Here is a 13,332-nt window from a genome sequence, read left to right on the forward strand (position 1 = left end):
GTTAAAATCATCTTCCTCTTTGACTACATTATTATTATTAGACTTCTGGCTTAAAGGGCTACCATTGCTCAGACCTATGCTCTAAAAGCACTAGAGAACAATAAAATACAATTGTGATTTAGGAGAGAATCTGATGTTTGAGAGGTGGTGAGAATTAAATTTTGATATTTCTAGGAAAGCATACTAAATTGATGAAGTAGAATAAAAAACATCATAAACTTGCAATCTGGAAATTTATTTTAGCACAAATTCTGTAAACATCCACTGTATTAAGAAATTTGAGATCTTCTTAACATATGAAATTGAAATTATTCTAGGTTTTTCCTATAATCCACCTTGGACTTCACTCCTCTGAGAAATTAGATTTTACTATGGGACTGAAATCCCATTTTTTAGGAATACTGGTATTGGCCATATGCCATTGGGAAGTGGGAAAATTAGTGAGACACCTGGAACATGGTTCTAAAGATGAGGAGGTGAAATATATATAAAGGGATGCCCAAATATTTTGGTCAGAAGATACTAATTTGTTTAAGACACACTATGGCAAGATAGTTAGACTAGATATGCCATACCAGACATTTTAATTCTCCTTAGATTCTGATGGGTTTGGATTTTATCCCTGTAACCTGAGTGAATAAAATAACTTAAGTGTTGCCAGTATTCTGCCTATGGATAGTAATCCGGAAGAGAGAAGTAATAGACCATGCCACAGCCTCAATCACTAGCAGTTACTGGGAGATTCTATGTGAACAAAGGTGAATAAGCAAAGCCATTGCTAGGGATTAATTCACAGGTTGAAAAATAAGACTGTTTCCCTTTCTCTCTTCAAGGATCCCTCATTCTCTTTTCCAAATAGGCCTTTAGGGCAGAGGTCCTAAATTATTATTATTATTATTTTTTGTATAAAGACCGAGGGTAAATATTTTGAGTTATATAGGCCATATGTCATTATTTCAACTACTTAATTTCGCATTATAAAATATTATTGAAAATGACATAAATGGATAGAAGGGCTAACCAAAGAGAACAAGTAGATTTGAACAAAGAATTTATCTCAAAATTATGGTGCTAAATTGTGATGCTTAATTTTATGTGTCAACTTGACTAGGCGACAGTATCCAGATATTTGGTCAAAAATCAGTCTAGATGTCTCTGCTCCTATATGTTTTACATGAGATTAACATATAAACTCTAGTGTAGGCTTTGTGCAGAGATTACCTTCCATAATGTGGTGAGCCTCACTCAATCAGTTGAAAGTCTTTTTTGTTGTTTTTTTTTTTGTTGTTGTTGTTGTTTTGCTTGAACAACATAAGTTTATTATCCTGGAGACCTGAAGCCTGAAGTCCAAAATGAGTTTTGGCTGAAATCAAAGCATCAACAAGGCTGCATTTTTTCTGAAGACCCTAGGAGTGAATCTATTTCTTGACTTTTCCAGCTTGCAGAGGCTACTTGTCATTCTTTTTTTTTTTCTTTTTCTTTTTTTTAATTTTTATTGTTGAAAGTGTTACATATGTCCCCATTTTCCCCCTTGATCTCTTCTAGCCAGTTCCGGCCCCCCACCCCAGGTCTTCACCACTCTATTGTCTGTTTCCCTGGGTTATTTATATATGCATACAATTTCTTATTTTTGTCCATCAGTTTATGTTGTTCATTAGATTCCACATATCAGTGAGATCACGTGATACTTATCTTTCTCTGACTGGCTTGTTTTCCTTAGCATAATGCTCTCCTGAGATCTCCTGAAGAAGAGAAAATTTTGCCTCTAGATTGCCTTCACATTTGAATAGCAACATAAACTCTTCCATGGGTGTCCAGACTGTTAGTCTGGCCTGAAGATTTTGATCACTCCAGTTCCCATAATCTCATGAGTCAATTCCTTAAAGTAATTCTCTCTCTTTCTCTCTCCCTCTTCCCCTCTTTTCTTCCCTCCCATTCTCTCTCCTGTTGGTTTTGTATACATGAAGAGCCCTAAATAATAACTAAATTATGTAGTTGTGATAATTTAATACAATAGACAGGATTGTACAAGATTGAATAATAACCCCCAAATATCTCATTCCAATCTACAGAATCTGTGAACATTATCTTATTTGAAAAAAGGGTGTGTTTTTCCCCCAGATGTAATTAAGCAAAGATAAGTGTCTGAAACTTTTTTAAAGAGATTGCTCTTTTATAGCATTTGAAGCCAAATTTATTTTCTTTAGAAAATTTGCAAATTCCCTTACTTAGATTTACTTAAGCAGATAAAAGGTTTTGGTTTTTATTTATTTTTTTTTAAATTTCAGAAACGAATCTAAATTACTTTTTCAAGAACTAAGCAAAGATATATCAATTTGTTTGGAAAATATTTTGTAGTCACAGAAGGGATCTTATTAAACTTTCAAAGAGCCGAGGCAGGCCTAGCTGGTTTGGCTCCGTGGATAGAGCATCAATCTGCGGAATGAAGGGTCCTGGGTTAGATTCAGGGCACATGGCCCAGCTGCAGGCTCAATCCCTAGTGGGGGGATGTGGAGAAGGCAGACAATCAATGACTATTTCTCATCATTGATGTTCTAACTCTCTTTCCCTCTCCCTTCCTCTTTGAAATCAATAAAAAAATATTTTTTTAAAAAAGAGCCCAGGCAAATGACAGAAATTCATAGATGGGTTTTTCCCTACTTTGTTATGTGATGTTATCTCTTACCACATTCCAGTAATACTGAGGATTGAGCTAGGACTAACTTTAATGTATTTTATCACCTTGTGGTCAACATGTGAATTTTTTTTTTAAATATTGACCCCCTTATGTACATTTTCTAAAAATTCCCTAATACTTTCTTATCAAGGAGAAAGGTCATTTCACAGAATCCAGGTCAGTATTTTAAGGAAGCATCAAGTTACAGACAGGCCAGAAAGCATCCTTCTCATTCCATCTTCATACCATTCTAAGAGTTAATGTTCATTTATACAGTTGTTATAGAAGCAATTAGAGTTCTTTATAATTATCAGTATTTGCTTGTTTGTATTTGATATGCCTATGGTGCATACAAATGACAAATTTCTATATCCAATTAACCCCCAAATGTTTAAAAATGCCTTCCATAGCTACACAAGGATCATTGCACTCATAAACAGAACATTATGAAAGGCTAAGTACTTTTCTTTTCTAAGGGGATTTCTTTTTTAATTTATAACATCAGGGGAAAGGATAACAAAATCAAATGCAGAACACAAGATAAAACATATTGAGCATTCTATTGAATAAATCATTGGTGTCTCAGATGCCTGGAGACATGAGAATCCTCAAGACAAATAAATATATAAATATAATCAGATTTAATGGTCACTAATATTTTAAAGAGTCATATCTTCTGCTATGTAATAGAAACTAAGTGACTCTAAAAGCTACCTTTCCAGTGTCTTTATTTGCAAAGCCAGCCCAGGTCCCAGGTGCCTGCTACTGGCCAGAGGAAGGAATCCTGGGTCCTGGGTGAGGGACAAGGCAAAGGCGGTTAGGAGCTATCAGGCCAGCAGGGGAGCAGTTAGGGGTGATCAGGCAGGTAGGCAGAGGGGGCAAAGAGAAACTGGCTATATCTATGTAACTAGAATTATGAATTTGCCATTTATTACATTGGATAAAATTTAAAGAGAATTTGTTTCTTTACAGTGAGGCAATGTATCGGGTTTAAGATGAGATGTTTATTAGATATCCAAATACAGGTTCTAGTAGGCATTTTGATAAATGAGTATGGAATTCAAGGAAAGTTTAGTAAAAATGTAAAGTGGAAAATTGTCAATTTATAGATGGTGTTTAAAGCTTTGAGATTGAATAAGAAAAGAGAAGAGGTTTTGGGACTATGCTTTAAAATACTCTAATACATAGAGGTCATGGATATAAAGAGAATCTAGCAAAGGAAACTGGTAAGGACTAACTAGTGAGACTGAAAAACTAAAACAGAGTATGATGTCCCAGAAACTAGGTAAAAACAAGGTTTCAGGAAGGAAAGAGAGATCAATTGTATCAAATAATGCTCATAGGTATAATTATATGAGGAGTGAGCATTAACCATTAGATGTAATAATTTCCAGGTGAATGATATCCTTGACAAAGTCTCCTTCAATCAATTTCTTTGTGTAAATGGTTTATTGGAGTGATTCCAAATTTTTTAAAAAAGAAAAGAAGAAAAATAATTATGGACTTCCCTTTCAAAGATTTTGCTGCAAAGAAATGCAGAGATATAGCTTAATTGCCAGAGGGCACTCCGTTATTGATGTGGTTTTATTTATTTTAAGGTACATAAATTGTAGCTTATTGATGCTGTAGACAATAAGGCAAAATAACAAATCATGTATGTGCAGCTATTATCACAATTCCTATATAACCATTAACACATCTCAATAATCAATATATATAAAAGCCAAGTGACCGTAACCCCAGAATGACTAGAACGACCAGAACAACTGATTGCTTTGACATGCACTGTGGTCTCAATCAGCCCCTCTACCCAGATAGGGAGCAGGGCCAGGTGCCAACCTCCCTCAGCCCCTCCACCCGGCCGGCCCAGCCAGGATTGGCCACAATCGGGGAGAGACAGCTGGATTCCCCATGCACAAATTTGTGCACCAGGTCTCTAGTTTGATTATAGTATTCTTTTTAAGAGTAAAACTTTGGAAAGTTTTGGAGATGGTTAAAGGATAAAAGCTGGCCTTATCCTGTATAATAAAGAGCTAATATGCAAATGGTTGTCAGCCCTCATGTTGTCACACCATAATGGCTCAGACACTCAACATTAGGGAGAGAGGAATGGGGACCAGCCAGGCACAAATGAGCTTGTGAGAGAGGAATGGGGATCAGCCAGGTTGTGGCCTGGGAGAGGGACAAGCCACCCTCCCTGCAGTCCTGGGTGCCAGCGGCTGTGCCTGTGCCTGCAGCCCGGCTTGGGAGAGGGACAAGCTGCACGCCCCGTGGTCCTGGGCACCAGAAGCTGGGGCTGAGGCCTGGGAGAGGGACAAGCTGCCCACCCCACAGTCCCAGGTACCAGCACCCGTGGCTGCAGCCCAGGGGGAAGCCGCCTGCCCACAGTCCTCTGTGGCTGTGGCTGGCCTGGGCAAAGCCAGCCCAGGTCCCAGGTGCCTGATACTGGCCAGAGGAAGGAATCCTGGGTCCTGGGTGCGGGACAAGGCAAAGGCGGTTAGGAGCTATCAGGCCAGCAGGGGAGCAGTTAGGGGTGATCAGGCAGGTAGGCAGAGGTGGTTAGGGGTGATCAGGCAGGCAGAGGGGTTAGGGGCAATCAGGCAGGCAGGCGGGTGAGTGGTTAGGAGCTAGCGGTCCCAGATTGTGAGAGGTAGTTGGACATCCCCTGAGGGGTCTCAGGTTGGAGAGGGTGCAGGCCGGGCTGAGGGGACCCCCCCCATGCATGAATTTCACGCACTGGGCCTCTAGTAAGAAATAAAAACTTATAAGAAATAATAAATGGTACAATATTGACAAGTGATAGAGTCGAGAGAATAGAAACAATGTAGCAGTAGATTAGAAAATCTAAAGAAATATATCGCTGTGTGTACGTGTATAACTGTGTGTTAATTCTTATTACTAGCAGTAATAGAAAAGAAAAGGGACAAGCTGTACACCCCACACTGGCGGCAAGCCCACAACCATGGCATATGCCCTGACCAGAAATTGAACTGTGACCTCCTGATTCATAGGTTGATTCTCAACCACTGAGCAAGACTGGCCAGGCAGAATTTGTGTATTTTAATGTGGCCAAATTAATTAATTTTCTTGGTGCTTTAAGATTTTTTGAGTCTTGTTTAAGAAATGAGTCTTGCTTTCATGACTGCCTAAAGACATTTCAATCTACTTTTTATAGAAATTATTTAACATTATGTTTTTCTCAGTTAATTTTTAAATCTATATTAGAATCAGCTTGTCTTACACTCACAAAGGTAAAATAAATATCTGCCTTTCACCCAGGTAGTGGTATGCATCCCATTTCTGCATAAATTCTATTATTAAATTTAATTTAAAGAAAGTTTTATTCACAGAATGAAGACAAATATTTAAATAGAATATTTATTTAAGAGCTGCTCTCTTTTCTATTACTACTAGTAATGAGAATTAAGCACATGATATCACCCCCTTCTTAAAAGTAGAGACACAATCTATACATTAAAAATTTCATACATTAATTTTATGTCACAATATTGCTTTTGTGTGTCATAAAATATGAAAACTGAGTAAAATGCATAAACAAAGCCTACCAACTGCAGATTTTTTTTGCTATATTTGAATAAGTACAGAAAATATTTCCTCACAGATGGGCCTGTATTTTCTATTCACCAGAGGTGTCTGTAAGGCCAAGTGCCCATTTTACATGAAAAATTGACCCCAGTATTCTTATTGTGAGATAAATCAACACATGTAGCTCTTTAGTGTGGCTTTTCATTATTTAGTACAAGCAGTTCTACATGGTAAATACATTGTGCTTCTAGTAAGCATATTTTTAATAAGGCAAAGTAAAATTTTAGATATTTCAGATATTTTAGATGTCATTGAGTAGGATATGGTCATGTGGTATATTGAGTTCAGAGAGAGTAAATGATCTTAAATGGGGTCACAGATTGCTGGTAGAATTAGAATTCTGACTTCATCTTTCTAGAGGAATACTTTAATTACATAATTTTAACTTTAACTAATCAATTGAGTTTAAACAATTAGAAATTTATATAATAACTTGTTACATTGTTATTTAAAGTTTTAAAATAAACACGGATTTTGTAAAACACAAAACACAATGTTGGAGCCTGGCTATTTCTGAAGGCAGCAATAATCCATTTTTAGAATTTGTAATAGTTTGAACTAATTGAGATTGACACAATGGTATCACATGGATACATATAATACAAATTTTAAGCCAGTCACCTAACACTTCCTTACAAACATCCTAATAGAAGCCATCACTCTCTCTTGAGCAAGGAGTGCCTCTCATATGTTAAAGTTCCAAATAATATCTTCACAAATTATAATTATTGTCTTGTTCTACCATCTCAAATTATGATTTAATTAATCACCAGCACTATTGTATGCCTAAAGATTTTTAACAGTACAGTATCTGCAATCTGTTTATTTTATTTTTAATGAGGTGTCTCTTCAAGTTAAAGGTAGTATAATATAGCTAGTTTAGTAATCAAAATAGTTAATATGGGATATAGAGATAACAAGTGTGCAAGGTTCCAGAAGGGAGACTGATCAAAAGCAATCAATCAATTTCAATATCTGCAAAGCAGAGCTTATTTTCTATTAACTGGGAAATTTGTATTGTGTTGTTGTAAAAAATAATTGTTACCAGCATTAGGGTTCTTAGTTTCCCCAAGATAGAAATCCAGAGGAAACCCCAGAGAAATTTCCAGACAGAATTTATTAAGCTTATGCACAAGGGAGGCACACAGAGGAAAGAAAAATTCATCTGAACTGACTGGGCACAGGCGGGTGGGGGCTCTGCTTGGCTGCTTTTATAAGCTGGGGACAAAGTGGGCTTGGATAGGGCTTTTGGTAAAAGGCAGGCGGTGGAAATTCCCATTTCAGTGTTGCCATTTGCCTGGTAACTATGTTTGGCCTGTCTGTGGGGCAAGATGGCAGACTACTCATTACCACCACCCTAGGACGGCCAGGTAGCGGTCAAACCTTGAGCACCTGTGCAGGCAGGTCCATAGTTTAAGATACAATTAGAAGGGAGATAAAATCAGGGGTGGTGATATTTTTGTGGTCAGCTTATTCAGTGTTCCTTCTGACCACATGGTCTTCATTTAGGTACCTGGCCACTTGGGATTTTTTAATTCCAGGTCCAAGACCCTGTGGAGCTTTCAAAGAACAGACATCATTCTTATGATCCAATATTGAGTACGATAGCTTCTTACATTGCCACTATCCCAAATTCTAATATGCTAATTTGTTAAACAATTGATTTAGTCTGGAAATCAGAGACTTTGTCACAAAATCTAATGTTCTCAGACTTCTCTTTCTTTTCTGCATCTTCAGTCTGTTAAATAACCATGCACATATGTCTAGAATAGATGATGTGTCCATCTTACCTATTTGACACTGTCATTTTTAACTGCCTGCGTGTTCAGCTCCAGTGAAAGAGATGGATGTCAAGGGAGACTGTGTGTGCATGCGTGTGTGTGTGTGTGTGTGTGTGTGATTTGAGACCAATGCTGTAGTTTGCAGAACCTGGTACTGTGATTGCCTATCAAGCCCCAGGTCAGCTCAAAGCCTAAAGCTGAACAAAGCTGCCTCCTTTGCTGCTCAGCAATCTGATCCATGTACTGTTCTTGCTTGTTACAACTCGTTAGGTTGCTGAAGTTCTTCTTGGAATAAGCTTTAAAAACTGTTCTTTGCTTGCTGATTTATATACTCACTTGGTTCAAAGGGGTGATTGGTGTCTAAGGTGTATGCAGTACATTGTTGTCCAAAGAATCAGAATTGCCAATACCCTTGAGTGAATTACTATCAGAAAGGAAATGAATCCCAGTAGCTGGCGTCTTCAGCGCTACTAGCAATGGTTGGATTAGAAAGTTTCCATTGTGTGGTGGGTAATCACATAACTTTTCTTTACCTGGGTCTTAATCTGTCTAATGGGTGAAATAATAATATTAATATTAAATAGTAATATCTTTAAAATGGTAATGAATTCTCATTCAATCCATTTTGTCTAATGATTTCATTCATTTCAATGTTTTCATGATGTAATTATAGCTATATAGTTATATGTTTGAATGTACTCATCCAAAATTGAAAATTTGAATTTATAGAAATGACATTCAAATGATTAATGAGGGGCAATTATTTCCTTACTACATGAGCTAGCTATATTATTATTTATATATTATGTTTGATTAATGCATTTAGAATATTAGTTGGCTTACAACATTAAATTTGTATAAATTATGAAAATATTGTATTAAAACAGGCACAAACATCATTATTTTTTTAGAAATAACATACATGTTAACAATTTGGGCTATTTTGGCACAGTTTATTGAAACATTAGCAAATATAGAAGTTTTATTAATTAACTAGAGGCCCAGTACACAAAATTCATGCACAGCAAGGGGGGTGGCCCTCAGCCTAGCCTGCACCCTCTCCAATCTGGGAACCCTCAGGGGATGTTCGACTGCCTCTCGCAATCCGGGACTGCTGGCTCCTAACAGCTTACCTGCCTGCCAGCTTAATCACCCCTAACCCCTCTGCCTGTTTGCCTGATCGCCTCTAACCACCTCTGCCTGTCTGCCTGATAGCCCCTAACTGCTTCCCTACTGGCCTGCCAACTCCTAGCCACCTCTGCCTTGCCCTGCACCTGGGACCCAGGATTCCCTCCTTTGGCCAGTCGCAGGCACCCAGGACCCGGGCTAGCTGCAGCTGCAGGGGACCATGGGCAGGCGGCTTTGCCCGAGGCCACAGCCAAAGACACCTGGGACCATGGGGCGGGAGGCTTGTCCCTCTCCTGGGATGCAGGTGATGCAGCCACTGGCGCCCGGGACTGCAGGGACCACGGGATGTGCAGCTTGTCCCTCTTCCGGGCCACAGCCTGGCTGGTCCCTATTCCTCTCTTGCGAGCTCATTTGTGCCTGGCTGGTCCCCATTTCTCTCTCCCCAGTGTTGAGTGTCAGAGCTGTTACAGCTTGACTGCATGAGGGTGTAATAACCATTTGCATGTTAGCTCTTTATTATATAGGATCTTTAAGCATATATGGTTTATAACTCCCTAGAACCATTATGTACACCAATATATATATATGTTCTTGGCATATGGACAATGTCATATATATAATGACAACAGGATTTAATTCTATAAATAGTTATAAAATTGTGCTATATTTCCCTAGAACCATTATGTACACCAATATATATATATATTTGGCATATGGACAATGTCATATATATAATGACAACAAGATTTAATTCTATAAATAGTTATAAAATTGTGCTATATTTGATTGCCACAGCTAAAGTAACACCAAAGTTCACATAAGGATACATAATTTAAGGAAGTGTAGTGAGTTTATAAATATATTAAAATTGTGATTCTTGACGTATAATATTTTCTCTTCTCAAAACAAATATTCCAAACTCAGAAAGACCACTGCAATTGCAGTGTTGTTACATTTTAAATAATGTGAAGGAAACTAGGACAATTCAAATTCATGAAATATGATCAAAACATATATTAAATGTCATGTTAGCCACTGCCCTATGCTAAGCACTGTATAAACAAATGTAGCCTATGCCGCCTATGCCCTCTAGTGCACCCTTTCCTGTTCAGGTAATCATAGTGTACGAGAAAATGTGAGAATGCAGACATGTAGTGAATAGGAAATGAATGCTCTTCTCTTTTGAATTCCCAGCTATACCATTTGTAGGCCACTGATCTCCTGAGTTATTTAAATTAAACAGACAAATAATGCTGAACATTTTGCACATTTCAGCCAGCTTTGTTTGTATATTTTGTTCTGTTTCAAGAAGGCTATTTTCAAGATCAATGACCATTGATACTGTAGCAGAGTCTGTGTCCATGAAAGAGATTTTCAATAACTATGGCACACTAAGGTAGAGTTAGCCACCTGATTAGCAGGAACAAAGATTATGTCCAATGATTCACAAGGTCTATATACTCTTAGGAAACAAGTTTATATGTTAACATCTAACAGTGTTCTTAGAACTGAGAGAAAAGAATTGTAGTTGCAGAAATGTACAAATGAACTGTAGTTGCAGAAATGTGCAAATGAAAATCTGAAATAGAAAATTTACAAGTAACTTCTCCCAAGTCTTGCTGTTGGTTAGACAGAAGGAGAATAAAACTGAATAAGTTCTCACTTTCACTCACTATCAGCAAATGATACAGTGCTCTTCTTTCTCTGCTCTTTGTTCACTCTTGCTAAGAATTAAAAAATAAATTCTGAAAAGGTTACATAGTTGAATTTGTAAGTTTTAACAGGGATTCATTGTTTTAAAGCCTGTCTTACCCAAATTTTCTGTGAATTCCCATGGTATAAATGGTTTTGTTTTAGCAGGTTTTATAAGGCCTATAAATTTGTGTGAAGTCTTTTGTGTATTTGTACATTTTCCAGTGGCATACAGTTAGATTTGATAAAATTTCAAAAGAAAAATGGCCTAATGAGTTAAAGATTCAATTACTTTTCAGTGAAATAAAGCACAGAGACACATAAAAAATAATTAATATAGCCCTAGCCGGTGGCTCAGTTGGTAGCATTCTTGTCCCATACACCAAAAGTTTTTGAGTTTGATTTCTGGCCAGGGCACATATCTAGATTGTGGGTTTGATCCCCAGTCAGGGTGTGTACAGGAGGCAATGAATTGGTGTTTCTCTCTCATCTCTGTCTCTCTCTCCCTTCCTTTCTCTCTAAAATAAACATATCCTTGGGTGAGGATAATAATAATAAAAATAAAAAATATATACTTATAGGTAGATAGAATGATTAACATTAAAAATTACCTGACTTTTAATAAATAGGATGTGTACTTGTATTAAATTGAAGATTGTTTTATTTATCTATTCAATTTTTATTATTATAAATTCTCTACTTTTAAAAACTGTTTTCATCAATCAGAGGTTACAGTACAAATTACTTAGCTTATCATGCAAACCCCCACCTGAAGTGGCCCTTACCAACTGTTTGTTTGTTTTCTTTCTGGGTCTGCTTAACAAATTAGCAAGAATATTATTGATTAAAATAACAGATATTTATTATCTTAGAGTTTTGGAAGCCAGACATCCAAAACCAGTTCCCCTGGGCCAATATCAAGGTGAAGACAACAGAGCTGTGCTTCCTCTGCAAGCTCTAGGGAACCCATTCCTTGCCCGGCAGCCTCCGCCATTCCTTGGCTAGTGGTTGCATTACTCCAATGTCTGCCTCAGTGGCCATATTGCCTTTTCCTCTCCTCTGTGCATGTTGAATTTCTCTCTGCCTCCCTCTTTGGAAGGTATATGTGATTATATGTAGAGAATGACCAGATAACCCAAAATCTTTTCATCCCAAGATCTTTAACTTAATCACCTCTGCAAAGGCCATGTGAGGTAACATTCACAGGTTCCAAGAATGAGGGTGTGCGGGTCTTTTGGGGAGACATTATTAAGCCTACAGTACTAATTCTCCTTTGCTGGTGTTTACTGTCTTACCAAGAGCACTTTGCAGCTCAGGTAGAGACTGGGAACCACTTATAGTCCTTCCAACTTCCTACTCTCAATCTCCCTCCGGTGTCTTTGCACTTGTTCTTCCTTTGTCTTCAGTGCTCTTTGCCATGGCTCTTGACTTAATTCTTTTAGATGCTCCAGTCTATTTCAGGTTAAAACAAACAAAAACAGAAAAGCAACAATAGCAAAATATCCTTGCTCAGGCTCTGTTAGAACTGGATTTATGACTTTTGTTCCCTGTGCATGTTCTCAACAGAAACCTTAATTTCAGGTATTTATTTGTGAGTGTTTTTTTTTTCCTGAAGCATAAAGAATATAGCTTTCATTTTTGTATTTGGTAGTTATTGGCTGGCACATAAGAGGAGATCAATATGTGTTTATTGATTGCATTGTTGTGTGAATAATGTAGACTTCATTAGCAGGAATGCTAATTTACTTTAAAATAGTGTTCTGTCACTTGGGGAATAAGCTGAATTGTAGTAAGAAAATTGAAATCACTAAACTATCTATAAAATAGAAATTGCATTTTTTTGTTATTACAATGGGCATTAGTAGCAAACTTTTCCAAAATTAAAATGCATAGTATAAAAAGTGATAAATATATTTTTGGTTTTGGATCACAGCACTTTCTAGCTTATAAGAGGGCATTAATTCCTCATGATAAACCTTGTTACCGATTGGGGTTACTGACTGGAACCTCGGTTCTTTTCTTTGACACAGAAAGGATTTTAAGGTCAACAGAAATAAAAGTAAAGCTCAGTGGGTTTATTGAAGATACAATCCAAAGGCGGAGCCAGCCGTTCTAGAGAGAAACAATGGCCGGGCTGCTTTAGCTCAGTGGGAAGTCAGAGAAAAGGGGCCTTAGGGGCAGGTTCAGGGGGTGAGCCTGGGTTGAGTGGTCGCTGCCTATTGCTCTCCTGGTTGCAAGCCTCATGGGTCCCTTTAGAGGTCGGGGGATAAGTGCCTGTGGGGAAGGAGAAGAGAAAGGGAACAGAGAGAGAGAGAAGGAGAGGCCCCAGCTCTTGAGTTTAAAAGAGGGATTTTCTGGGTGTGGGTCCCTTTAGAGGTCAGGGGTAAGTGCCTGTGGGGAAGGAGAAGAGAAAGGTAACAGAGAGAGAGAGAGAATGAGAGGCCCCCA

This window comes from Myotis brandtii, unplaced genomic scaffold (genome assembly GCF_000412655.1).
Source record: "Myotis brandtii unplaced genomic scaffold, ASM41265v1 scaffold466, whole genome shotgun sequence".
Lineage (NCBI taxonomy): Eukaryota > Metazoa > Chordata > Mammalia > Chiroptera > Vespertilionidae > Myotis > Myotis brandtii.